The sequence below is a fragment of the Panthera onca genome, chromosome F1 (genome assembly GCF_046562875.1).
Source record: "Panthera onca isolate mPanOnc1 chromosome F1, mPanOnc1 haplotype 2, whole genome shotgun sequence".
NCBI classification, from domain to species: Eukaryota; Metazoa; Chordata; class Mammalia; order Carnivora; family Felidae; genus Panthera; species Panthera onca.
In genome coordinates this window covers 19,655,302-19,682,886 of record NC_138355.1, presented here as the reverse complement: position 1 = coordinate 19,682,886, position 27,585 = coordinate 19,655,302, and the positions used below count along the sequence as shown (strand labels likewise).

The following is a 27,585-nucleotide window of genomic DNA, read 5'->3' as shown; positions in this document are numbered from 1 at the left end:
AGCAAAGCCCTTCAAATGAGATGTTACTATATCCCCACTAGAATGGTTATAATGAAAAAGACTAACATCATCCAGGGTTGTTGAGGAGATGGACAAATTGGAATCCTTGTATACTGCTGGTGGGAATGTAAAAACTGCCACTCTGGAAAAGTCTGGCAGCTTCTCAAGAAATTAAACATAAGCTTACTATACGACTCAGCAATTCCATTCCTAGGCATCCACCCAAGGAAAATGAAAACACATGTTCACACAAAAACTTGTATGGAAATGTTCATAGGAATATTATTCACAGTAGCTAAACACCAGAAACACGTAAAAAAATCCACCAACTAGTGAAGAGATAAACAAAATGCGGGCTATCCATACAGTGGAATACTACTGTGCAACAAAAAGGAACTAACAACTGATATGTGCAATGGCAGAGATGAACCTCAAAATCCTCACGCTAAGTGAAAGAAGCCAAGTACAAAAGACTATACATTAGATGACTTCATGCATACGAAACTTCCAGAGAATGCAAATGTATAAAAACAAAAAGGGGATTACAGGTGACTGGGTCTGAGGGTAGGATGGAGATGGACTACAGAGGAGGGAATTTCTTGGGATAACAGAAATGCTCTAAAACTGGATGTGGTCATGGATGCACAACCCTATAAAGACTTCTTCCTGAATTTCAACTGGGTTCATGGATACCCATCTAAGGATCTTCCCCGGTCTTTTCTGCGGCTTGGTGGGGGCATATGACTAAGTCCGGATACAAGCAAAGGTGATGTATGCCAGTTTGTACCAGTGCCCTTAGAAGAGAGGGGGCGTATCCTCCCCTTTCTTTCTCCTATTGGCAGGGAGATGGCAAGAGCTCTAACAATTCCTTGGATCCACAGATGGAAGCAGCTTGTCAGGATGGCAGGGCTGTCCTACTGGCCTTGGACCTTTCATCCCTGGCCTGTATATGAGAAAACCACTGGATTTTAGGGTGATACGATTACATTATAGAAAATGAAGAATGGAGTTCACCACTCAACATTTGTTAACTGTGAACTATCTTAAGCAGCAGCTATCTTTATGAACTGTTTGCAGACCAGCAGTAAGAATGTTCTTATCTAATTACAGAAAAAATTATGCAACAACTTCTGTTAGTTTGCAATATTTAAGATCTGTTGTAGACAATATACTGGGAAATCTATCCTGGACACTGGTATATATCTCAAGTGTTTGCATCGAAAGAATGTTCCAGAAAGTTACTGAAGCTTGTGACTTATCCTTAGGTGTCAAGATTTATTTTCTGAAACAATGAACTGCCAGTATTTTTCATTTCACACAACCGCTGGCATTAAAAAAATGCTAAGCCAAATTCGTCCTTTTTCTTTTTCCTATAGTTCTCCAATGAAACTTTAAGATAGCTAAACAGCACAAAAAACCTTTTGTGGACAGCTCATTCATGTAAAGAAGGTGGGTATTTACTTACCTGCCACCTGACTGAAAACAGAACCGTGACAGGTAATCAACCAAGAGACTGCTGAAAGTCAGAAGGCAGTGCCCTTTCTTCCAGTGTAAAATTTCCAGAGGTAAGCCTCGTAAAATTTCCACTAAATAAGGGTTTGGTAAACATATCTACTTTATCGGGAAGATTGTATCACAAAAACAGGTATGCTGCTCTGCAGGCGAGACAAGAGAAACGGCCTGTGCTGACTGTCCACAGGACAAACCTTCTGTCTGTAGAAACACCAGGTTCAGCACTGCTAACTTACTCACGTGGCAATGAGGTGCAAGTCAAAACTTCTGGGGAAAACAGTCAAAATCCGGATAGTTCTATCTATGCTTTATCACAATGGCTCTTGTAAGTAAGTGTGGAGAGTGGACTACGAACGGGCACCTCTACTCAGAGACAAGAGCGCAGTCTGGGTCATAGACCGTAGAGACATAAGCTTTCACGCAGTGGCTGGGCAAGAATTAAGCTGAGCGATTGTGCTGCTTACTGGGTGTACCAGATGACAATGGAAATGACAGTGAGAAAAAGGATTTCCACTACTTTCTAGGTTAAAAAAATCCAAACATACAGACTATAGACACCTGAAATAAATTTTATTGTTAAATGAATCTTTCTCTGAAAAATCGGTAGAGACCCCAGAATTCACAGGTGATTTCAGCTAGCTAGTGTGCCTCATCTCTCAGGTTGGTATGCATTTTCCATAAGAAATAATGGAAATAACTAGACACAGTTGGCAGTGTCCCAAACAGATTCAGCTTGTATCCTCTCATCTGCACTTGTTTGTAACTTGCTTTTCAGTCATTAGGCATTTCTAGGTGTGGGTGTGCTCTTTTCTGAGGATGCTGAAACTTTTTACGATCAAAGACCGTGTGCTGGCTTTTTCGGGATGTCTTGTAGTAAGGCATGGTACACCCCTGCCATTTATAAATGCACAGTTCCAGCTCAAAGATGGATGAGACAAGTATCTTATCCTTTGGGCATACCTTTGAGTTACTTTTCCATGACAATGGATGCGAGCTGATCTGTCCACATTCTCCTGCCTGGGGCCTTTTGTGAGATACATTTGAGAGGCTATTGGCAGAGAAAAGGAGTAAAATCTACAGAGCAGGATACAATCATCTGTCTCATGTGGATATGGAACATATGGCTAGTATCTCATTAACACCTGCCAGCCACAGACAGTGCCACTCACCAATTTTTTATGTTTCTTATTTTATCAAACAATGAGTTTGTAAAGCACAAATGCTTAGGCGAAAATCAAATCTTATCTACTGACTCATTTGACCTACAAAGCAAAACCAGAACTGCCAAGGGTAGGTGCCACTGTGAATAGCAATGCCAGAAACAGCAATAGGAGGAAGTTTTTGAACTAAGCATGGCTTTTTGTGTTACTCCAAGCCTCGCCAGCAAATCACAGAAGCTCTAAGGAGAAAACTAGGATATCTGGAATAAAACATGGCCTGGTCCTAGGAGTAGTTTAAAAACCACTGTCTCCAGAGTCATCTAGATGTCCAGTTTTCACCATCAAGGCAAGCACAGCCTGACATCTGGAAGCAGTAAGGATCTCTTACTGCTCAGTTATGTGTCTCTATATATGATTACAAGAACCACAGAGATAGCAAGGGGGCTTTGATTTTTATAACAATAAATGGTGATCCGATTATATAACAGAATTATATAATAGGAGTATTTGAATAGACTATTTTCAACATCTTGAAATCTAGTAAGACAGATGATGTCATTACTAAGCAGATAGTATGCTCACAAAATTTACTGCCAATCTTATAGGCATATTCTCAGATTTTATAAGCATTAATTAAAAATCTCAAAATATCCTTTATAGGTAAATGGGACCCTTCTTCACAGAAAAGACAGAGCTTAGAAAAGATAACAAAATCATACAAATTTGCCTTCAATTTAGCTACTGTATTATTCTGCATGTATTCAACTGAACAGTTTGTATTCACTATTAAATGACACAACCGTTTGTTTTCTTAAAAAGATGTTTTTAGGAATTTTATGGTGCCTTATTAAGTAAAAAGATCTTTGAGACAAGCAACAACAACAAAAAATAAGCTGGACTTTTATCAAAATCAAAACCTTATGTGCAAAAGACTTATCAAGAAAGTCAAAAGATGATCTACAGAATGAGAGAAAATATTTGCGTATCATGTATCTGATAGGGTTTGATATCCAAAATATGCAAAGAACTCTTACAACCCAATACAAGACAAACAACCCAGTTGAAAAATGGGCCAAGGGCTTGAGTAGCTATTTCTCTAAAAAAGATATACAAATGGCTGACCAGCACATGAAAAATGTTCAACATTATTAGCCATTAATGAAATGCAAGGATATACCACTCCAGATCTACTAGGATGGCTAGAAAGAAAGAAAAAATAAAAACCACAGAAAATAATTGCTAGTTTGGTAGCAGACAAAATGAGAACTTTCACAACATTGCTGGTGGGAAACATAAAATGGTCCAGCTGTAAAAACAGCACAGCAGTTTTCCACAGTAGCTGATAAGTTACTCAGTAAGTTCAATACAGAAGGATAGTATGAGCAAGCACTCCACTTGCAGGTATACACCAAAAAGAACTGAAAACAAGGACTCCGATACTTGTACACCCATGTTCACTGCGGCATTATTCACAGTAGTCAAAAGACAATCCAATGTTCCAACAACAGATGAATGCATCAACAGAATGTGGTGTATACACAAAATGGAAAGTGTGCAGCCACAGAAAGGGATGAAGTCCTGACACGTGCTACAACATGGACACAACATGGATGTTTCCTGAAAACTTTACACTAAGTGAAGTAAGCCAGACACAAAAGGACAAATATTGTATGATTCCACTTATATGAAATGACTAGAACAGGCAAATACAGAGACAGAAAATAGATGAGAGATTATGAGGGATTAGGAGAATTGAGGGAAATAGGAAAGAACTGTTTAATAATTAAGTACAGAGTTCCTGTGGGGGGGGCAGGGAGGAAATGGGGGTAAAAAAAGTTTTGGAGATAAAAGGTGGTAATAGCTGGGGTGCCTGGGTGACTCGGTCAGTTGAGTGTCCAACTTCGGCTCATGATCTCACGGTCCGTGCGTTCGAGCCCCGTGTCAGGCTCTGGGCTGACAGCTTAGAGCCTGGAGCCTGTTTAGGAATCTGTGTCTCCCTCCCTCTCTCTGCCCCTCCCCTGCTCACATTCTTTCTCTCTCTCTCAAACATAAACATTAAAAAAAAAAATTTTTTTAAAAAGGTGTTAATAGTTTTGGAAATCAAGTGGTGAACGTAATTAATGCTACAGAATCATACTCATACAATTGAAATTGTTAAAAGGCCAATTCTATGTTATATATATTTTATCATGATAAATAATACCTTAAAAAGCACAATGAGGTACCACTTCACACCCATGAGGATGGCTAAATTTAAAAAAAAAAAAAAAAGAAGTGTTGGCAAGGATATGGAGAAATTGGAACCTCATACATTGTGGGTGGTGATATGAAATGGTTCAACTGTTGTAGAAAAGTTTGGTGGCTCCTCAAAAAGTTAAACATAGAATTATGATATGTATAGTCAAAAAAAAAAAAAAAAAAGGAAAATGGGCACTTGTACATGTAAAGCAGCACTATTCTCAATGGACAAAAGGTGGAAACAGCCCAAAGGCCCAACAGACATGAATGCTTTATAAACAAACCGTGGAATATGCATACAGTGGAATATTATTTAGCCAGAACAAGGAATGAAATATTGATATGTGCTACAAACTTTAGAAATATTATGGTAAGTGAAAGAAGCAAAACACAAAAGGTCACATATTATATTATTCCATTTATATGAAATCTCCAGAATAAATCAATCCACAGAGACAGAAGGCAGATTCAGTGGTTGCCAGCAGTTAGGAAGGAAAAGGGGGGCGAGGAGAAACAGTTTAATGGATCAGGGGTTTGGGGAATGTTCTGGAACTAGATAGAGGTGATGGCTGTACAACATTGTGAATGTACTAAATATCACTGAATTATTCACTTTAAAATGGTTAATTTTACGGAGAGGAGAAAGGTTACCAGGGGCTGGGGGCAATGGGAAGATGGAAATTGGTCAAAGGGTACAAAATGCCCATTATGTGATGATTAAGTTCTAGAGAGCTAATTAATGTACAGCATGGTGGCTCTAGTTATAATAATGTACACTTAAAATTCGCTAGGAGAGTAGATCTCAAAGTGTTCTCACACCCCCGCAACACGACAGGTAACTAGGAGAGTGATGGATATGTCAAGTCAAGATACCTAGCAGCTTAAATTGCTTTTCTTTTTCAGACAGGTATTAAATTATCCTTCAGATCAATTATGTGTTCATCAAAACATGAAGTGAATTAAGATTCCAAAATAAAACTCTTAATTATGGAGTCAAAGTTCATATAATTTAACTTTCTATCTGATGCTTGGGTTTCCCCAGTAATACCCTTAAGTGACCTCATACGGCTTAAACGTATGTAGCAATATACTGGAACGCCTGCAGGCATTGAGAGAAATTCACCAATGTTCTGATGAACAGCTCTACTTGTTAGTTTTGTGTTCCCCAATACTGAGGTGAAATGCGTATCTCTAGCAGCCTCTACTCATTAACCACATTTGTGCCTTCTGTTCCAACTTGCACACACAGTCCTTTTCAGGACACTGAAGACTATTCCTGTATCTCCAGAATTCGCCTTCCCCAACAGGCACAATTTCCCTTGGGGTCAGTTTTACCAGACTGAACCCTCCACTCAGCTATATTCCAGGTGCTTTAGTATCAAGGCATCCAAGATTATGATCTCCTTCTTGCTCATATTCTACATTTAAAATTTTTTCCATTGTAAATCTACAGTTACTTTATGATGACAAAATGACTTTAAAAAAACTGTGTCATAGGTCCCATTAGAGTGCTTTCTCTAAAACACTGACTAAAATATGCTTTTTGACAAAATCTACATTCCAAGTCTGAAAAGAAAAAGAATAGAATCAGAGCAGAATAGATGAGAAATACTTCTTTCTAGGATTCTTAAACTCACATTAGGGATCTTTGATCTGAAAGGGCTGATCCAAATTTCTTACTCCAATGATGAAAAATTTAGAACTAGAAAGGTCAAAGAAACCACCAAGCTTAAACCACAAGCCAGTGTTTTTGACAGTTCCGTAAAAGTAATGTCTTCCCCACTTAAAACCTTTTAAACAGCTTTGTGTTACCCTTTGTATAGAGTCCACAATCTCCTTCACTTGACTATTAAAGACTATTCATGGTCTGGTTCCTACTATCTTCCCCGGGGCTAACTGCAGACTCTTCCCTGCTCCCCTCACCCCCACTCTATGCGGTGTTTATTTAAATTCTTCTTTTGCTCACCTCTAAGACTTAGAAGATTCTTCATCCCCTTCCTGGAACACCCTCCCCCTTACCCTCATTCTCTTTGGCTGACTGGATCCTATCTATCTTTCAGCTCTTCCCCAATCCCTAATTTGGATTAGGTCCCTGTATTTGTTCCCATAGAACCTAGGACCCCTAACATAGATTAGGTCTCCCTATATGTCCCCATAGGACTTGGGACTCCCTCTCTTCATAAAACTCATAACCTTTTTTTGGTGATTATTTGTTTAATACCTATCTTGTCTGCTAGACTGTAAACCCTGTGAAGGTAGGGACCACATTTATCTCAGTCTCTTCTGTAGTCTGAGAACTAACACATTACTGGGCACAAAGTATAGAATAAACATTCAATTTTGCAAAGGCTTAAATTAGCTTACAATTGTTAAAAAACCATCTATTAAAATGCCACACACTATACAGAATTCTTCTGGACCCGAATCTCCTATATTACCCTTAGCCCTATTGTGTTTCATGGACGTGCTGCTCTAGCCAGATCTTTCTGGATCCTCATTCTGCCAACCAATTAGCCATCCATGTTAGCTATCTGCAAATTTGATTTAAAAAAAAAATGCTACAAAAAATATATATTGCCTTTATATAATTAAGTGTTCTTCTTTTAAGAAACTGTCCAAAGATGGGGTGCCTGGGTGGCTCAGTCGGTTAAGCGTCCGACTTCAGCTCAGGTCACAATCTCGCGGTCCGTGAGTTCGAGCCCCGCATCAGGCTCTGGGCTGATGGCTCAGAGCCTGGAGCCTGCTTCCGATTCTGTGTCTCCCTCTCTCTCTGCCCCTCCCCAGTTCATGCTCTGTCTCTCTCTGTCCAAAAAATAAATAAACGTTAAAAAAAATTTTTTTTAATAAAAAAAAAAAAAAAAGAAACCATCCAAAGAGCATTTTTAATATTAGCTGCCTTTGTGTCTGTGTCTCATCTTCTTCTAAACTACCATTTTCTGCACTATCAAAGTGTGTTTCTTTTCCATGAAACCAATAGGTACTCTTAGCTTTGCTCATAGACTTACTTGAATTAATAGGCTGCAAAGTGAGATTCAAGTCAGATGGCAGCAGTGCCTCACTGGAACAATAACTCTTGTTACCGTGTGTCTCCTCCACAAGTCAGGGAACTTCAAAAAAGACAGAACTGCTAACAGGTTGATTCACTGTCAGTATGCGTGCTACAGAACAAGGCTCTCTTTCTGTGTGTAGAGCACAAAGTCAAACATGGAACTTTTGGCATTTAGACAAGCATGCTCACCTTACTATTCAAATCCCTGAAAGAAAGTGAATAGAATCTGAAAACAGGGCTGATCACTGTCACGATCCATGCTTCAAAAATTAAGAAAGCTCTAATTATAGGTTTAATGTTTAACTTATCACCTTCCTCAGAAACTGCTGAAGTACAGAAAACGTCAGGATTCTGGGGGTGTCTACATGGCTCAGTTGGTTAGGCATCTGACTCTTGATTTCGGCCTGGGTCATGATTTCATGGTTCCTGGGACTGAGCCCCCTGTGGGACCCCATGCTGACCCCATGGAGCCTGCTTGGGATTCTCCCTCTCTCTCTCTCTGCCCTTCCCCCCGCTCATGTTCTTTCTCTCTCTTAAAATAAATAAGCAAAAAAAAATTTTAGGACTCTGATAATCAAAGGAATATTGGGTGTAATAACTAATGAGTGGGTATAAAACAATGCCACGAGGGTTTTTTTTTGTTTTGGTTTTCGTTTTATTCTGTTTTCACCATGAGTTTTGAATAGTGACTGAGAGCATTAACTCAGAGCCAGGAAGTCACTGTTCAGATTCTGACCTTGCCACTTGGCCACGGGGTGTCCTTGAGCTGGTTGTTAGTCTGTGCTTCCATTTGACCATCTTGAGGTTCAGCCTCAAAACCTGTACTTAGCTCATAGAGCTCTTGGGGAGATTAAATGAGTTAAAAATCACATAACGTGTTAAAGGAATTAAATGTATATATAATGATGTGTCATTCTTTCCGTTCTGTGTCTATTTTAGTACCATCACAAGGAAGCCCGGCTTCTAACACTGCAGGACTTGTGGCCCTGCCCTTGATGTGCCTTACGTCAATTCTCTGGTCTCCATTTGTGAGTAGACGGATGTCCTCTGCCTACTCCAAATCTCCCAATACCGGAGCCAGTGCGGAATCAAGAGAGGAAATGAATTCCTTCCCTTTTCAGGGGTACCAAACACACCAAAGGCAAGTACACTTTACTGTTATATGGGAAATTCTCTAAAAGCAGAGGAAGACTGATAATCTACACAAGCAGATGGGCCACACAGACATTTCGAGTGAGGTGGGTCATCATAATGCCAGCAATGCTGTCCTCACACAGTCCAGGCATCATCATATGATCTTGGCACAGCGGGGCCCAGGCCCTGAAACTAGAAGCCAGTGGAGTCCTGTGGGTTTGGCCTCAACAGGTCACAGGTGAGTGAAAATTTTCAGTATGAATTCATCGTGGACTTTACATAATGTTCAAATATGTTCAATATATAAACCACCACTGACTATATAGGTTAGGACACTGAGTGGGCTGAATGGCTTCACTTCACTCTGAATGGAATCAGTACTTTTGTTTTACAGTGTTTTGTTTTTCCCTTATTATTTAAGGGAGGTGACAAGTATCTCTTTATTGGGAATGCTGGTATCACTTCAGTTTTATTTTTACAGCCTTGAAGTATTTTCACTTCTTTATTCTCAAATCTGCTGAGAATACACAGAATAGTTCCTATGATTCCAGTCAACAGAAAGAACTCTTACTCAATTACTTTGTTTACATATTTAACCCATTTTGGTAGAATTTCTATCATGTTCTGACCTGATAAGGGGTGAGAAAAAGCCTTCATCTCTTAGCTAGTGTCTGTTAACAAATGACCTCTTTTCTCCCCTGGGTCCAGTCTCAATACCCTCTTGTACCAAATGCAGTCCACTAAGTTCCAAAGCTCCACTTCCATTGATGATTATATACGGTGCCCACTTCCTGACGTGATAGGTCAAAGTCCTTCTCAGAAGAAAAATGAAACTGTGAGTCCAGCCAACTCAGTCATACCCCTCTGAGTTAGACGAAATACATTCCCATCCATTCCAGGCCTCTCTCTTACCCTCCTCTCTGCACTCTGTGCCCTTCCAACACTGGGAAGGCTGGTCACTGAAAACACTTAATGCTGGTGTTACAATCTGGAGTGCTAAGTTACACCTTGGCTTTTCAAATCTTCTTCCAGGAGTTCAAGTCAATGACAAATTAGACTACAAATTTACAAGTGACATTAATACTTTAGATGGAAGATATATTTCCTGTCTCTTTAATAAGAGGGAAGCTGAGCAGCCTACAACCAAGAGTGAAAGCAATTTGCACCTTTCAGGCAGGAGCAATAAAAACGATCATTTTACATGAAGGAATCAAATTAATGTGATTGTTAGGTTGGCAGGCATCGCAGGGCTTTTGGGCTTCTAACCAAGGGTCATATTTTAACTATTAAGAGATATTAGGCTGACTCCAGCATTTATCAAGTATTGTAAGGTTTTAATATTACCTTGGATACACTGAATCTCAAATCATCAAAACTGTTACAATCTATCACCTTGGAATACTTCAACGGATAGATCAGTAAATCCACCTGGGATCTTCCTTCCCTCCCCTTTAAAATTCTTAGGATGTAATTAAGGAAGGAAAAAAGTGATTTCAAGGTACCTTAATGCACCTGTGAAGCAGCAGGATGAATGTGTTCAAACACAGCATTAGCAACCTGGAGATTATTTACCCAAGAACAGCCTGAAAATGATCTGCTTACAAACTGTTCCAACAGGCCCTGCAAGTGGAAGACTGGGCAGTTAGGATCATTCCACACAAAGACTTCTGAGTATGAACAGAAGAGTCCAGCTTTCTGAAACTTACCATCCTTCTACATACTTTGTATGGCTGATAATTAAGATCCTGATGAGAGAGGTATCTGCCAGTAAAGTGTCACAAAGAAGAAAAGCAGCACAGGTAATTAGTATCTCTCCAAAAGGTTTGTAGCAAGGTCTTTAAAGGAAACACAGCGGTTATGTCTCTAAGAAGACACCCGTATGGGGACTCCTGGATGGCTCAGTGAGTTAAGCGACCGACTCTTGATTTCGGTTCAGGTCACGATCTCACAGTCCATGAGATCAAGTCCCGCATTGGGCTCCAAACTGACAGCACGGACAGGACACCCAGATATTTAAGAGAAGGCCATCACTGTATAACCCTACACTGACAATTATGCTGTGATTTGTGGAGGAATATGCAGCAGTTTTTCTTTTTTCCTCGAAGAAATTACAAGAATCTTTTAGCAAGTAGCTGTCTTTGGAAACCACTTTGTATTTTCTTAACCTAATACATATACTGATTTTCTTTTATTGTTTTAAGAACAACAGGAATTATTTGGATAGGGAAAATCTCAGAGTGATAAAGTTGTAATTTCTGCTTTATTTTTTTAAATGTTTATTTATTTTGATGGGGGCACCTGGGTGGCTCAGTCGGTTGTGTCCGACTTTGCTTAAGGTCATGATCTCGCTGCTCATGGGTCCGAGCCCCACAATGGGCTCTGTGCTGACAGCTCTGAGCCTGGAGTCTGCTTTGGATTCTGTGTCTCCTTCTCTCTCTCCCCATCTCCCACTCATGCTCTGTCCCTCTGTTTATTTATTTTTGAGAGAGAGAGGGGGGCAGAGAAAGAATTCCAAAGGGGTTGTGCATTTGCAGAGCTCGATCTCACGAACCACGAGATCATGACCTGGGCCAAAATCAAGAGTTGTACGTTTAACCGACTGAGCCCCCCATGTCCCCCTATTTTATTTGTTTTAGTTTTTATTTATATGCATTTCCTAAATTTTGTATGTCAACATATTATTTTAGTTATTAATGAGGAAAAAATCTTTAAGTTGCAAAAAGATCTTTAGGGACTAGACCTATTTGGCAACCTTCACTTTAAATAAATAGCTAGAAACATCTATTCTTTCTGTAACATGTATTAATCAACTTCATTACATTATGTACCTACTCAAAACCTTTCCCTATAGAATTAAAAATATCAGTGCCTGACTGGCTCAGTCAGTTGAGCATCTGATCTTGATTTTGGCTCAGGTATGACCCCAGGGTTTGTGGGATTGAGTCCCAAGTCTGGCTCTGTGTTGGTAGAGACTGCTTGGGATCCTCTATTCTCTCTCTCCCTGCCTCCCTCCCTCCCACCCAGTCTCTCTCTCTCTCTCTCTCTCTCTCCGTTCCTCCCCCCCTCCCTTACTAAAAAGAAATAAAATAAAATAAAATAAAAGTATCAGTTCCTTAGCATTACACTAAAACCATTCATGACCAACTCCCACTATCTTACCACTTCCTGGCCTTCCTCCCATATTCTAGCTAGATGGAAAAAGGTAAAATTCCCAGATACCTCTCTTGCTCCTGTATCCCTCTGAAAATACTATTCCTTCTATATGGAACATATTTCCTCTCCACCTGACCACCTGAAAAATTGCTGTTTTTTCTTTAGAATTCTACCCCAAAATTTCCAATTAAAAAAAAATTTTTTTAAGTGTTTATTCATTTTTGAGAGAGACAGAGACAGAATGCGAGTGGGTTGGGACAGACAGAGAGGGAGACACAGAATCTGAAACAGGCTCCAGGCTCTGAGCTGTCAGCACAGAGCCCGACGCAGGGCTCGAACTCACGAGCTGCGAGATCATGACCTTAGCTGAAGTCGGATGCTCAACCGACTGAGCCACCCAGGTGTCCCAAAATTTCCAATTTTAAATGGGCACAGTTTAAAAAAAATTTTTTTTAACGTTTATTTATTTTTGAGATAGAGAGAGACAGAGCATGAATGGGGGAGGGTCAGAGAGAGGGAGACACAGAATCCGAAACAGGCTCCGGGCTCTGAGCTGTCAGCACAGGGGCCCGATGCGGGGCTCGAACTCACAGACCGCGAGATCGTGACCTGAGCCGAAGTCGGCGCTCAACCGACTGAGCCACCCAGGCGCCCCTAAATGGGCACAGTTTTAAACATTGTTGGTGGGGAAAACAATATATCCTTCAAAGAGAGCAATTAGGGTCTAACTATCAAAATTAAAAATGCACTACCCTTCCACCCAGCAATTTCACTCCTAGGAATTTAACCTACAGATATATTCACACATTTGTAAAATGATGGTATACAAGATTATTCACTCGCCACAGTTTGTAGCAGCAAAATATTGGAAACAACGTTATATATGCAAATATTGGGAGTTGGTTAAACATATGGAAATCCATATAGTAAAGCAGTATGCAGCTGTCAAATGAGCGAGGAGTCCTTGATGTACTGACAAAAACAACAACAACAAAAATCTCTAACACACACTGTTAAATGAGAAGAGCACAGAATGGGATACCAAAAGTTCTATAAAAAGAGAGGGGAAGAATATATACAAATTTGCTTATATGTGCATAAAATATTTCTGAAAGGAGATCTCTAAAACATTAGTGACATCACAGGACAACAGGAATGTGTAGTAAACTTCATTAGAAGCCATTTTATATTTGTCGAAATTTTGAGACCACGTGAAAGTACTACTTATTCAAAAGGTAAAATTGTAAAAGCTTAAAAACCAAAACGCTAACAAAAAAAAATTTGTTGGGGTGCCTGGGTGGCTCAGTCGGTTAAGGCCTGACTCTTGATTTCAGTTCAAGTCATGATCTCACAGTTTATGAATTCGAGCTCTGTGCTGGGCTCTGAATTGATGGTGTGGAGCCTGCTTCGGATTCTCTCTCTCTCTGCCCTCTCTCTCCCTGTCTCTAAAAATAAATAAATAAACTTAAAAAAAAAAAGTGACCACATCTTTACGAAAGTATCTCTACTTCTCACATTCTCCCGATCATTCCTTTATTCTCTCGTTAGAACCTTTCTATGTGTCAGGTGCTGTGGTAGAGAAGGAAAATGAACCTCACTGTACAACTCAAAAAGCGGACAGGATATCTCATTTCAGTGAGGGTGTAGGGTGTGACAGATACACGAAGAAGAGGAAGGCATCTTAGCTCTAACAGCACTCTCATCCTTGGTTCATGGCAAGTGTTTACTTGGCTGTCTAGACTGGCATCGCTCTGAAGATGTGTCAGAGGTTAGCACAGTGCTATGCACACAGGAGATATGCATGTTACACGAACCACTGAGAACAGAAACAAGCACTGCATTTCTTAACAATTAAGAACTAACATGTAAGTATTTAACTAGACTCGACCCTGATTCCACAACCAATTCTATCAGGAGTTACTACAAAAGTGGCTCGGTTGGTTAGGCATCTGACTTCAGCTCAGCTCATGATCTCCCGGTTCATGGGTTCCAGCCCCACATCAGGCTCTGTGCTGACAGTGGGGACCCTGGAGTCTGCTTCAGATTCTGTGTCACCCTCTCTCTCCGCCTCTTCCCTGCTTGTGCTCTCTCCCTCTCTCAAGAATAAGTAAGTAAACATTAAAAAAAAAACAAAACAGAATTTAGTGTAAAGGTCTAAGGACAAAAAAATTCTTTTAAATAACTCTCCCTATGTGTACAGATATTTATGAATACAGTCAACTGTCACAAACATCACCCTCTGTAGACCAATGATTGTACCTATGCGGTGCTTCATGTCCCCCCAGTGCTATCAATTCAATACATACACAGAGAACAATGCACCAGGCACCAGGCACCAGGCTGGGCTGGGGACACAGTGGTTAACAGAAACATACACAGCCCTGCTCTCATGGATGCTATGAGTTAGTGAGAGATTAATCAAATAATCACAAAAGTTTCACGTGTATTCTTCTACCTTCGAGAAGGAGAAGACAGAATGCAAGCCATGGCCAAGATTTCTCATAGCCAGCCATAAGGAAAGTTACTAAAACCTGTGTGTCTCAGGTAATGCAGGTTAAATGCTATATTAGGGGATTGTGGTGAGAATTCAGCGTCCTTGAGCTCTGACAGAGAACATATCTTTATTTTCCTAAACACCTGAAATTATCAGCTATAGATATTACAGATATTTTCATTCACATTAGTTATTGCGTCTACCTCAAAACATTATTTACATTTATCACTATTTTGGAGTTATGGCAGTTATTCTCCTTGCTACCCTATCTTGTTATTTAATGTATCAATAAAGAAACACATAGTACTCTATCGTAAATCGGATTTTGGGGAGTTGACGGTGGGCAAAATGTGTATAGGTAGTCAAAAGGTACAAACTTCCAGGTATAAAGTTACGTCTAGGGGATGAAATATGTGGTATGGTGAGTATAATTCATAAAACTCTATTGCACTGGAATGGGTAAAATGGGCAAAGGGGACTCAAAGGTACAAACTTACAGTTATAAAATAAATAGGGCACTGATGGTAGCTAGATTAATTGTGGTAATCACTTTGCAATGTGTATACATGTTAAATCACTATGTTGTACACTTGAAATTAATATAATGTTGTAGTATGTCAATTACATGTCAATAAAAAATAATACTCTATTGTGTATTTGAAAGCTGCTGAGAGTAGATCTTGAAAGTTCTCATCACAGGGCCAGGGATGCCTGAAGCACCACAGGGTAGATGAAACAGCATAGACAAGATGTTTCCTGAGGGCGTGCCAGGCCCTGTAAGGACCCTGTATGGACAGCTCCAGGCTCCTTGATGAACTTGGAAGCCAATGAGAAGGCAGTTCATGCAGACTTTTTAAATGATTTTGTACATCTCTTTGATGATGATGATATCCAGTGAGATACTATCCAGTGGTATGTGCGGTCAAGCCTTTGTTACATAGTGGTATGGTGGACCTCCTCAAAGGACAATTTCAAATCGTTCTAAAGAACTTGTGGACATTACCTGAAATTAGGAGATGCTTAAGAAAGAGAAAGATGGTTTTAACTATCTACATGAGGCCTGTTAATCTCTGAATGTGACCAACTTTCGACCTTCAATTTAAAAAAAGCGATGTCTTAACAGACAGAATGGGAGAAGATATTTGCAAATGATATATCAGATAAAGGGTTAGTATCCAAAATCTATAAAGAACTTAGCAAATTCAACACCCAAAAAACAAATAATCCACTGAACAAATGGGCAAAAGACATGAACAGCCACTTTTCCAAAGAAGACATCCAGATGGCTAACATACACATAAAAAAGATGCTCCACATCACTCATCACCAGGGAAATGTAAATCAAAACCACAATGAGATACCACCTTACACTAATCAGAATGGCTCAAATTAACAACTTGGGCAACAACAGATGTTGGTGAGGATGCTGAGGAAGGGGAAACCTTTTGCACCGTTGGTGGGAATGCAAACTGGTACAGCCACTCTGGAAAACAGTAGGGAGGTCCCACAAAAAATTAAAAATAGAACTATCCTGCAACCCAGCAATTGCACTACTAGGTATTTATCCAAGGGATACAGGTATGCTGTTTCGAAGGGGCACATGCACCCCAATTTATAGTAGCACTATTGACAATAGCCAAAGTATGGAAAGAGCCCAAATGTCCATCAACTGGTGAATTCATGTAGTATATATATTACTCAGTGACCAAAAAGAATGAAATCTTACCATCTGCAACAATGTGGATGGAAGTAAAGTGTATTATGTTAAGCAAAATAAGTCAGTCAGAAAAAGACACATATCAGATGATTTCATTCACATGCAGAATTAAAGAAACAAAACAGATGAACATAGGGGAAAGGAAGCAAAAATAAAATAAAAACAGAGAGGGAGACAAACCATAAGAGACTCTTAAATACAGAGAACAAACTGAGAGTTGCTGGTGGGGTGTTGGGTGGCGGGGGGATGGGCTAAATGGGTGATGGGCGTTAAGGATGGCAGTTGTTGGGATGAGCACTCGGTATATTACACATAAGTGATGAATCACTAAATTCTATTCCTGAAATTATTATTACACTGTATGTTAACTAACTTGGATTTAAATTTTTAAAAATGGCAATATCTTAAAAAAAAAGTTCTCATCACAAGGAAAAAAATTGTAATATGTTTGGTGCTGAATGTTACCTAGACTTACTGTGATCATTTTGCAATATATACAGATGTCAAATCATATCATTATGTTGTACATCTGAAACTAATACGTTATATGACAATTATATCTCAACTTTTTTTAAATGTGATTTTTCTCTATTTTGATAACTATATTTCAATACAATTAGTTTCCTTTGTAATTTTATTTTATTTTATGCCCTTAAAAACAGTTTTCTGATAAGGGATCCATGGACTTAAACTGCCAAAAGAGTCTGTGACCCCAAAATTGTTAAAAATCCTTGGGCTATAAAGATGGCTCAGGTTGGAATAACAACGTTGGCATACCATAGCATGTCACTGGAGAAGAGATTTCAGGTCTTAATTACCTTTGAGAGAGATGGGTAAGAAGAGTGCCACTTCAAAGTTCCAAGTAAAATGGAAAAGCAATAGAGTGGTAAGTATGAATTTACATTCAGGTTTCATTGTATTTCTGAGTAAATGTTATTTTCTGATGACAAATTGGGAGATGTATAGTTTGTGTGAATATAAATGATGTATGTTATTGAGAAACACGGTGTTTATATATTTTAGATAGCTAACCCAACTATGATGAACACATGAAGGGTCAGTTATTACATATGTGGTAGATGGCTGTTTGGCAAATAGTCACTTCCCCATCCTCCAGCCTCCATGATGGTATATACTTTCTGCCCCACCATGTTGGAAGTGACCTCCTGATTTGTTTCAGCCAATGGAACATGGATATAAATCAGTGTGCTGGCTCTGAATTGAGGCCTTTAAGAGGCATCTGATGTTTCCACTGACCCTTCTGGGAATTTCTAAACTCTGTCAAGAGAAGGACATGCTCCAGATTGCCTATTGATTCCAAAAATAACGAGAGGTATGGAACAGGTCTAACCAAACCTGGGTCCAGAAACTAAGTAAACTCGGCTATATCCGCTGTGCTCGGCCAAGATCAACCACACCCTAGCCATCTAAAGACTCCCAAAGGAAATAGAAATGCTTACTGGGATGTGCAACAGGATTCATAGCTGCTTGTTGTGTTTGTTGTGCATGATGTGTGCTCTTGAAAATTTTTGCCTGATTAACTAATGCTCTCTGTTCCCTTCATAAAGAAATTGTATACACTGGGCATGCTTAACTCTTGTGGTGAGTAGACCACAGCTGAGTTTATGTTTAAAAAAGAGTTAGGGGGCCTGGGTGGCTTAGTTGGTTAAGCTTCTGACTGTGGCTCAGATCATGATCTCACGGTTCGTCGGTTTGAGCCCTGTGTCAAGCTGTGTGCTGACAGCTCAGAGCCTAGCACCTGCTTCGGATTCTGTGTCTCCCTCTCTCTCTGCCCCTCCCCAGCTTGTTCCTTCTCTCTCTCTCTCTCTCTCTCTCTCTCTCTCTCTCTCTCTCTCAAAAGTGAATAAACATGAAAAAAATTTTTTTAAAGAGTTAATTGCAGGGCACCCGGGTGGCTCATGGTTCATGAGATGGAGCTGCTCGTGGGGCTCTGTGCTGACAGTGCGGAGCCTGTTTGAGCTTCTTTCCCTCAATCTCCGCCTCTCCCCTGCTCACTCGTACACATGCTCTCTCAAAATAAACTTAAAAAAAAAAAAAGATGTAAAAAGTTGTAAAACAAAACAAAAACAAAACCTCTATAAAGTTTGCATTAGATTGCTTCATAAGTTTTTAAATTTGTTGTTCTCTTAAGAAAACAAACTAGAGGGGCGCCTGGGTGGCTCAGTCGGTTGAGCAGCCAACTTCGGCTCAGGTCATGATCTCACGGTCCGTGAGTTCAAGCCCCGCGTCGGGCTCTGTGCTGACAGCTTGGAGCCTGGAGCCTGTTTTGGATTCTGTGTCTCCCTCTCTCTGACCCTCCCCCGTTCATGCTCTCTCTCTGTCTCAAAAATAAATAAATGTTAAAAAAAAATTAAAAAAAAAAAAAGAAAAGAAAAGAAAACAAACTAGAGGGGCACCTGGGTGGCTCAGTTGGTTAAGCATCTGATTTTGGCTCAGGTCATGATCTCACGGCTCGTGAGTTTGAGTTCCGCGTCGGGCTTTGTGTCTCCTTCTGCCCCTCCCCTACTCATGTTCTGTCTTTCTCTGTCTCTCAAAAATGAGTAAATGTTAAAAAAAATTTTTTTTAATCTAAAAAAAGAAAACTAATTAGCATCATGTATTTCAGAATTCCTATTCTAAGAAAGGGCATTAAGTTTCCTGTACTAAAATGGATTATGAATATATACTGATGTTTTAAGTTAAAATAAATGTTTAGGTTAGTATGTACTGTTTTTTTATGCTTCATCCCCTGAGCCAACTTCTTCTATGAACTGACTACAGTCCTGACTGTGTCAGATTTAAGAGGGCTTCTTCAGTATTTCAGCCTGCCAGGAATCCTATTGTGGGCAGTATAATAATCAGGGCTCCGGTGTTAGTGTTGCTTTGTTTTGTTGCAAATCCTGTTTGTAAGCCAGCTTGTAGTCCTGGCATTGAGTCTGAATGCTACAATTTCATATTGAGTTTGAGCACAGTGGTAAGTTTTTGATATAATATTGGCTTCTCCAATAATTTAATCATCATTTTAAATTCCTGTTAAACAAGATGTAAAATCTGATTTGTTAGATTTTTAAAATACAAGGACATCAAATAAGGAATAAAACCTGAACTCTTCCTTCTGACTTAGAAGTCCTACATCATAGCCCGGTTCCCAACTTCTTCCCCAACCACATTTCTTACCACTGTCTGCCCCTGGCCCCTGGTGCTCTTTCCACACTGTGATCCCACACTGACCTTCCTGTTTAGCTAATATATCAAACTCTACCAATTTGGGCCTTTTTTCAGAGCTTTTCTCTGCCTGGGATACTCTTTCCTAATTTTCCCAAGGATGCCATTCATATCTCAAATGAACCACTGAAGCCCTCATTGACTACCCAAAATAAAGCCTCCAATGAATCCCTTTTGACAGTATCACTTCATTTTAAGTCTGTGCATAATACTGATCATAGCTGATAAGTGATATCATTAGCTAATATTTCTTTCTGACTTCTCCCCAAAATAGTATAAGATTCACAACGGATATGTCTTTTGTGTTCACACCTCGCTCGCAGGGCTTAAAAATATAGCATAGCACACAGTAGCAGATCAATGAATATTTTTGATTGATTATTATATTGAATACGAACATGAATGCTAAAAACAAACAAAAAACCTAGAGTAAGACTTTTCAACCACTGTGGACAAGTTAGGACTTACAAGACAGAGAGAAAAAATTTAATGTATTATGTTTTATGTCTTTTTTTTTTTAATTTTTTTATGTTTATTATTTATTTTTGAGAGAGAGAGAGTGAGTGTGTGTGTGAGCAGGCGAGGGGCAGAGTGAGAGGGAGACACAGAATCAGAAGCAGGCTCCAGACTCTGAGCCATCAGCACAGAGCCCGATGCAGGGCTCGAACCCACGAGCTGTGAGATCATGACCTGAGCCGAAGTCGGACGCTCAACTGACTGAGCTGCCCAGGCGCCCCTATGTCTGTTTCTATAACAGACTTCTATAACTGTTTCTATAACATCTTCCAAAAAATTGTTTTGAATTGACTTACAAATCAACATCACCCCCAGGCCAGTATAGAAAGATTATTTTTCAACATCTAAAACAGGATTAAATGCAGAAAAGTTCTAATTATTGTTACAGAAGCTGGTTCAATTTCATATTTATTACCCAAACAACCTAAATAGGGATGCCTGGGTGGTTCAGTTGGTTAAGCGTCTGATTTCAGCTATAGTCATGATCTCATGGTTCAGGAGTTCAAGCCCCGCATTGGGCTCTCTCCTGTCAGCACTGAGCCCACTTTGGATTTCCTGTCCCCCTCTCCCTCAACCCCTCCCCTGCTTGCACAATCTCTCAAAAATAAAAATAAACACTAATTTTTGGACCATGAATTTAGTTATAAAGTCTACTAAAAGTTAATCTCCTATTTCAAGATTTTTTAAAAAGAAATCTGTTTGGGGGTGCCTGGGAGGCTCAGTCAGTTAAGCATCTGACTTTGGCTCAGGCCATGGTTCGTGGGTTCAAGCCCCACATCGGGCTCTGTGTTGACAGCTCAGAGCCTGGAGCCTGCTCTGGAGTCTATGTCTCTCTCTCTGCTCTCCCCCTGTTCGTGCTCTGTCTCTGTCTCTGACAAATAAATAAACATTGAAAAGGGGCGCCTGGGTGGCTCAGTCGGTTAAGCGTCCGACTTCAGCTCAGGTCATGATCTCACGGTCCGTGAGTTCGAGCCCCGCATTGGGCTCTGGGCTGACAGCTCAGAGCCTGGAGCCCCTTTCAGATTCTGTGTCTCCCTCTCTCTCTGCCCCTCCCCTGTTCATGCTCTATCTCTCTCTCTGTCTCAAAAATAAATAAACTTTAAAAAATAAATAAATAAAATAAACATTGAAAAAAAAATTTTTTAAGAGAAATCAGTTTGGAATAATACCAACTAACGTACATATGCCTCTTACTATGTGATAGCTATTCTCAAGTGCTTTACTTGCATGAACTGATTTAATCCTATAATTTAACAGATGAGAAAAATGAAGCTCAGAGAGGTCGCGTAATCTGCCAAAAGTCAGTGAGCTAGTTGGCGGTGAGGTGGGATTTGACCCAGTCAGTTTGGCTCCCGAGTCTGCACCCACAGGCTCTACTCTATTTTGTGTCACCTCACCCAACACTACTCAGGCAGACTGTCTCTGAGGAATCTGGACTTGTGATTTAGGGGTAGCAACTTAACTCTCTGCATATGACAGAACTGTAAATCTGGATGCTGAATGGCAGCCATATTTCTTGGGAATGAAGAAGCAGAAAGCGGGTAGAGAGAGAGATAAATAAAGGAGAGGCCAAGAGAGAAGTTAATTAGATGGCAAGAGACAGGGAGCGTGCTTGCCAGCGGGGGTCCAGTGCCAGCTCAGCTGCCTGGCCGCACCTCTGTTGCTTGTGTTTAAAGGGACGCACTCTGGTGTCTGCATGAGAAGTTCCCTTTCCTGTTGAAGACAGCTCAAGATTTTACTACTTGCAACTGTAAGAACCTTAACTAGTATCAGAACTGATAACCAAATGAGGGAAAATTTGGCTCCTGCTACTGAACTGAAATTGATGAAATACCGCCAAAACGTGCACATGCTAAGTAACAATGGAGAACAGAAAACGTTCAGATACTAACATTGTTTTAAGAATATGGAGGAATTAATTGGCTTTATGTTTTGCTCCAGTCAAGATTTGAAATGTATATGCAGTGAAGATTTAGAAGCAATATTGATTTCATTGTTTTACCCATCTCTGGCACATGGAACTGCTCTGAAATTTTTTTTTTTCTAATTTGGCACGCCAGATTAAATTGGTGTGCCAACCCAGTAAGGAGAAAGTGATTTCAGAATGCCTACCCTCATCTCCCATTTATAGAGCAGATAAACCGTAGCTCCCTGAAGGAGCTCCCTTCCTTTGCTGGCACAGTGCTGCTATTTTGGTATCTGCCAGTTAAGAACATATATCTAGTGGTAACAGAGCGCAGACATGTGTTAGCCTGGGTAAGTGGTTTGTGTTAATGGACAGTTCTACCACTGAACACCAAGCCTCTTACGGTGACATGTGACCTCGAATTTCTAGAAGTGGAACATGGTGAAGCCAGGCCGCCCTTTCTCCATTACATTCTTGATATCAAACTTGCCCATTCAAGTCAACACAACAACAAAAATTCCAGTTCTATAAGGTGAGGAGCTTATAGTAATTTTCAACTTACCTCCATAATTTACTCTTCTCAAATAGATCAGCTGCTTCTTCCTAAGTAGTATTACTGTATGTATCTATTGCAAGAACCAACCAACATGTGTGGACTAATTTCTTTATCACACTGCCATTGTCTAAGACTAGACACTTGTCAGCTTTTTACCTGCACTGTTGTAATGCCCTTTAAAATTTTTTTCCACAGGCAGCATGGCCCCTGTCAGTCCATTACCACCAGATTATTGTGCAATACCGGATACATCTACTCAGCAGATGGTTTGGCTCATATAAATCCCTCCTGTTGATTCTACGTTGCCTTCCCACCACCCTAAGGCTCACACCTAAGATCCTTTGTACCGTCTTCAAGGCAGAAGGCTTCAAGATTCCTGTAGGACTGATATCCTGATAGTGATTCCCTAATTAAACAATTCACCAGGGTAACCCAAAGAATCCACCTTATCCTGTCCACCCACCTCCTCATTCCACATTGCTATGGCGCCTTATCTATTCAGCCCACTCCTTCCTTCAAGCCTTCCCCAGTTTGAACAGCCCTTTCCTTGTTAGAAGGGAGACAATCAGTAAGGGCATTCACTGGGCTAAATACGTACAAATGCTCATTTAATGCTTACACTAATCCAATGAAGTGGTACTACTATGTCCCTCATTTTTCAGATGAAGAAACTGAAGTTTAGAGAATTTAGGTAATTTATGAATAAGTAGCAGATCTAAAACTTCAATTGGACACTGTGTAACTTAAAAAGCCCCCAAAGCAGTTAACCCTTGAGCCTTTGCACAAGCCGTTCCCCCTGCTCAGAAAGGTCCTACCCTCTTCCACCAGTTGGCAAGCACCTGGTCAGCTTTCAAAGCCTGACTTAAGTGCCCCCAGTCCCTTTTGAAGGCTTCTTCCACACTGCTCAATCAGTGGTGGTTATTCTCTACATTGTTCTACCCTATAATAGCCAAGTTGTCACTCCCATAAATATTTATTTTGTTTCTCTCATTTACTTGACTGTGAGGTCTTTGGAGGAAGGGATACTCTATTTATACCAGCTCATTGCAATAACCCAAAAATGTTGGTTAACACTACATACTGCCCTAACATACGTCAGAAGGCAATATTCCTTTGGTAATCCCTGTATAGATTAAACAGTTAAAATAATTCAGAATATAAATTAACACTTAACCTGAAAGTCAAGCTTGACAGAAACTATGCATTGGTTATTAGGCTTGTTCACTGTTTAAATTATATGTTTTGAATTCAAAGACATATTCAAATCTTCCTTTGGAATGTATAATAAATGTAACAGGTGTGCTCTTTTTCCCTTATTTACGCCAGACAGCTACAGAGATAACTGGAAATGGTGGAGGCAGTAAAGAGGAATGCTGGCCATTCCTCTCTGGCACAGAAGGCCCTGACTGAGGACAACTTCAGAGACTGCCTCCCTCATATGTTTATTATTCCTGGTGTGAGCACCACTCTGGAATTTAAAGATATATATGTTGGAGGGAGAAGGGGGGGAAGGTACAACTTTGTCTCAAAATGCAAGCCAGTTAATTTCAGCCAATGAACAACTAAAGAAAAAATCTTTTAGATTTAAAGGAAGGCTGGAATACTATGTTCAATGAGGCACCTTTCTAAATGTTTCAGGAGCCATTTTGATTATCCTGGATTTTCACCTTACACACCAATTTATTTTTGCTGTAATTTAAAAGTTCTTAGGTTTTTCTAGTGGAGACTCTAAGCTTTTGTTTAGTTTATCTTCGTAAATACAACACTGGCCTAGATAATTTTTTTTAAAGTAACGTCTACACCCAACATGGGGCTCGAACTCATGACCCCAACCAAGGTCAAGAGTCAGCTGCTCTACCAAGTGAGCCAGTCAGAGGCCCAGGTCATTTCTTATTGTGGGGGGTGGGGTGGGGAGGCAGAGAGAGAGAAGAGGGAATGAGAGGGAGAAAGGGAGGAGGAGAGAGATGGAATATAAATGAAAGAAAGGAATCTGGGGGACAAGAGGAGTTATGCTTGGCTTCCTTATCCTTTTTTCTTACCTGTGATTGTCTAAAAGGAGCTGTATAAAGGGATTTGTGATTTGCTTGCATTATTGATTATTTAAAAAAATTTTTTTTAACATTCATTTATTTTCGAGAGACAGAGTGGGAGCAGGGGAGGGGAAGAGAGGGCGACACAGAATCGGAATGGAAGCAGGCTCCAGGCTCTGAGCTGTCAGCACAGAGCCCAATGTGGGGCTCAAACCCACGAACCATGAGATCATGACCTGAGCCAAAGTCGGATGCTTAGCTGACTGAGCCACCCAGGCACCCCTGCATTATGGTTCATTTTTAAAGGATCAATAGGCTATAACCATGTTTTTCTAATTGTAGCTTGAAACATTTCTGAAATCAATTTAGTGGTACATAACTAGCCGCAAACAAATAAAATAGGAAAAAAACTGAATACATCACATGTAGTAACAGTTAAGTATTGTTTAGTCAAGTTTTCTTTTAGTCTTGTATGCATAATAGCTTGTATTTTTTACCACAAGTCTCCACCAAAAATGCCAGAAAGCCACAGGGCTACTTATAAACAAGAAATGATTCAGTGTCCACACCAAAACCACCATGCTTAATGGTTTTTTTCTTTCTTTCTTTTTCTTTTTTTTTTTTTTAACCATTTGAGGAATCAAGCTAGCTTCCATTATGAAACAAAGTCCAATTACAGAAAAACATTTCATTAATCCTGTACTAAGAAAGCTTCTAAATATCTTTTGTAATAGTCAACCTACACCCAAAAGATTTTATATGGTAGCAAGAACGTAATTTGCTTCATAGTGCAGTAATAAATCAGATTGAGAAGTAATTTATTTTATACTGTAGAAAATCTGAGTATTTATCCCTTTCATACAATTTAAACGGTTCATCTCGGACAAAGCAAAGAATGGAATACAGAATCAAAAGTAAGTGGTAAATATTTCACCTTAGCACAATTTTAATATGACTTTTCCACATGAACCAAAACCAAATATCACTTTCAAAAGATGGTACCAGTCAATTCTTTTAAAATTTCAATTCTGATAAAGAAAACTAAATATCTCCAGAAAGTTGTATAATTAAGTTCAACACCCCAACATCAATATTATTTAAAAGTTGAATACAGAGCAGTATTTTGTGCCTTTATCATACCTCTGAGGCTTTCCACGTTAGTAACCAAATTTCATACCAAATATGCTCCAGGATTAGGAGTAGAAATGTGCGTTGGGGGAGCTGAAGTTGCATCAAGGCATAACCTATATCAATATATTGAATATTCATCTGATCTACAAATGGAAGAGTGTTTCCCAGTGAGCACATAAATATTAATTAGCTCATTTTCTCTCTGTGTCTCCTGCACATGTGCATATGACCACATGCACAACACACACAGCACGATGTCCTACACTCACTGAGTGTAAGATGCTCCCTAGGACTCAGTCACTGCCTCTCTCCTCAGCCTCCTTTGTCCTCTAGATTGTGCCACTTTACATCTCTGTTTTTGATTCTTCTTTTTTTTTAAGGCTGCACAGACACCTTAAGAGGATCTTAACAGGATGATCAAAAAGAAATGAAATGAATTCTGAATTCTTTGGATAAGTCTTCATGGTGAAATATTGTGAAATTAATGGCTAAAATGAAGTTAAGAGCTTATCCATAACCACTGACAGACTCTCTCCTGACTTGATAAAATATTGTGGTTAACCAAGGGTTGGCAATAATATCCACATAACATATATAATTATAAAATAGAAGTTAAGGGATGCCTGGGTGGCTCAGTCAGTTAAGTGTCCAACTTCGGCTCAGGTCGTGATCTCATGGTTGGTGGGTCTGAGCCCCACGTCAGGCTCTGTGCTGACAGCTGAGAGCCTGGAGCCTGCTTTGGATTCTGTGTCTCCTTCTCTCTCTGCCCCTCCCCCAGCTTACACTCTATCTCTCAAAAGTGAATAAATGTAAAAAAAAATTTTTTTAAACATAAGACAAGAATGCAAAAGGCTAGATGTTTCTGTATCAATGAACACTTATATAAGTATATTATGTAGAATTTGTTTGGCTTTGCTATTTTTTTGGTCCAGCTGACTTTAAGTTTGTTTATTTATTTGAGAGAGAGAGAGAGAGCAAGCACACCCGAGTGAGGAAGGAGGAGAGAGAGAGGGAGAGAGAGAATCCCAAGCAGGCTCCATGCTGACAGCACAGAGTCCAACGCAGGGTTCAATCCCACAGAGCTGTGAGATCATGACCTGAGCTGAAAGCAAGAGTTGGACACGCTTTACTGGCTGAGCCACCCAGGCACCCCAGGCCAGCTGACTTTTAAACTGCATCTACCGGGGTCCCTGGCTGGCTCAGGAGGAAGAGTGTTCAACTCTTCATCTCATGGTCATGAGTTTGAGCCCCATGTTGGGTGTAGAGATCACCTAAATAAATAAAATTTAAAAAAAGGAAAAATAAAAACATCCACTGCATCTATAAAACATCTACTGGGGCGCCTGGCTGGCTCAGTCAGTACAGCATGCAACTTCTTGATCTCAAAGTTGTGAGCTCAAGACCCACGGGGGGGCATGGGGCCGACTTTAAAAAAAATTCTACAAAAGTGGAGAGAGTATAATGAATCCCTATTACTCCTCTCTCAGTTTCAACAGTTACCAACACAGTTCTGTAAGTTCATATAACTTCATCCACATCACCAACCCCTCTACTGAATCATAAATATTTTTGAACCTTTGCAGATACTTCATCTATAATTATCTTAATACGTATCTCAAAGTTACCATTTTTAACATAATTGTACTATCATTATCGCATAAAATGAATAATCCTCTTAATATCATTAAATATTTAATTGGTGGTCAATTATAGATTTTTTTTATAGTTTGTTCAAATCAGCATCTGAACAATGGCAGTAGACTA

At 39.9% G+C, this 27,585-nt stretch overlaps 1 protein-coding gene across 12 annotated transcripts in view; it reads right to left on the bottom strand.

Moving 5' to 3' along the window:
- RABGAP1L (RAB GTPase activating protein 1 like) overlaps positions 1-27,585 on the bottom strand; it is a 753,436-nt gene that overhangs the window by 72,777 nt on the left and 653,074 nt on the right. The gene's annotated exons all lie outside the window — the stretch shown is intronic.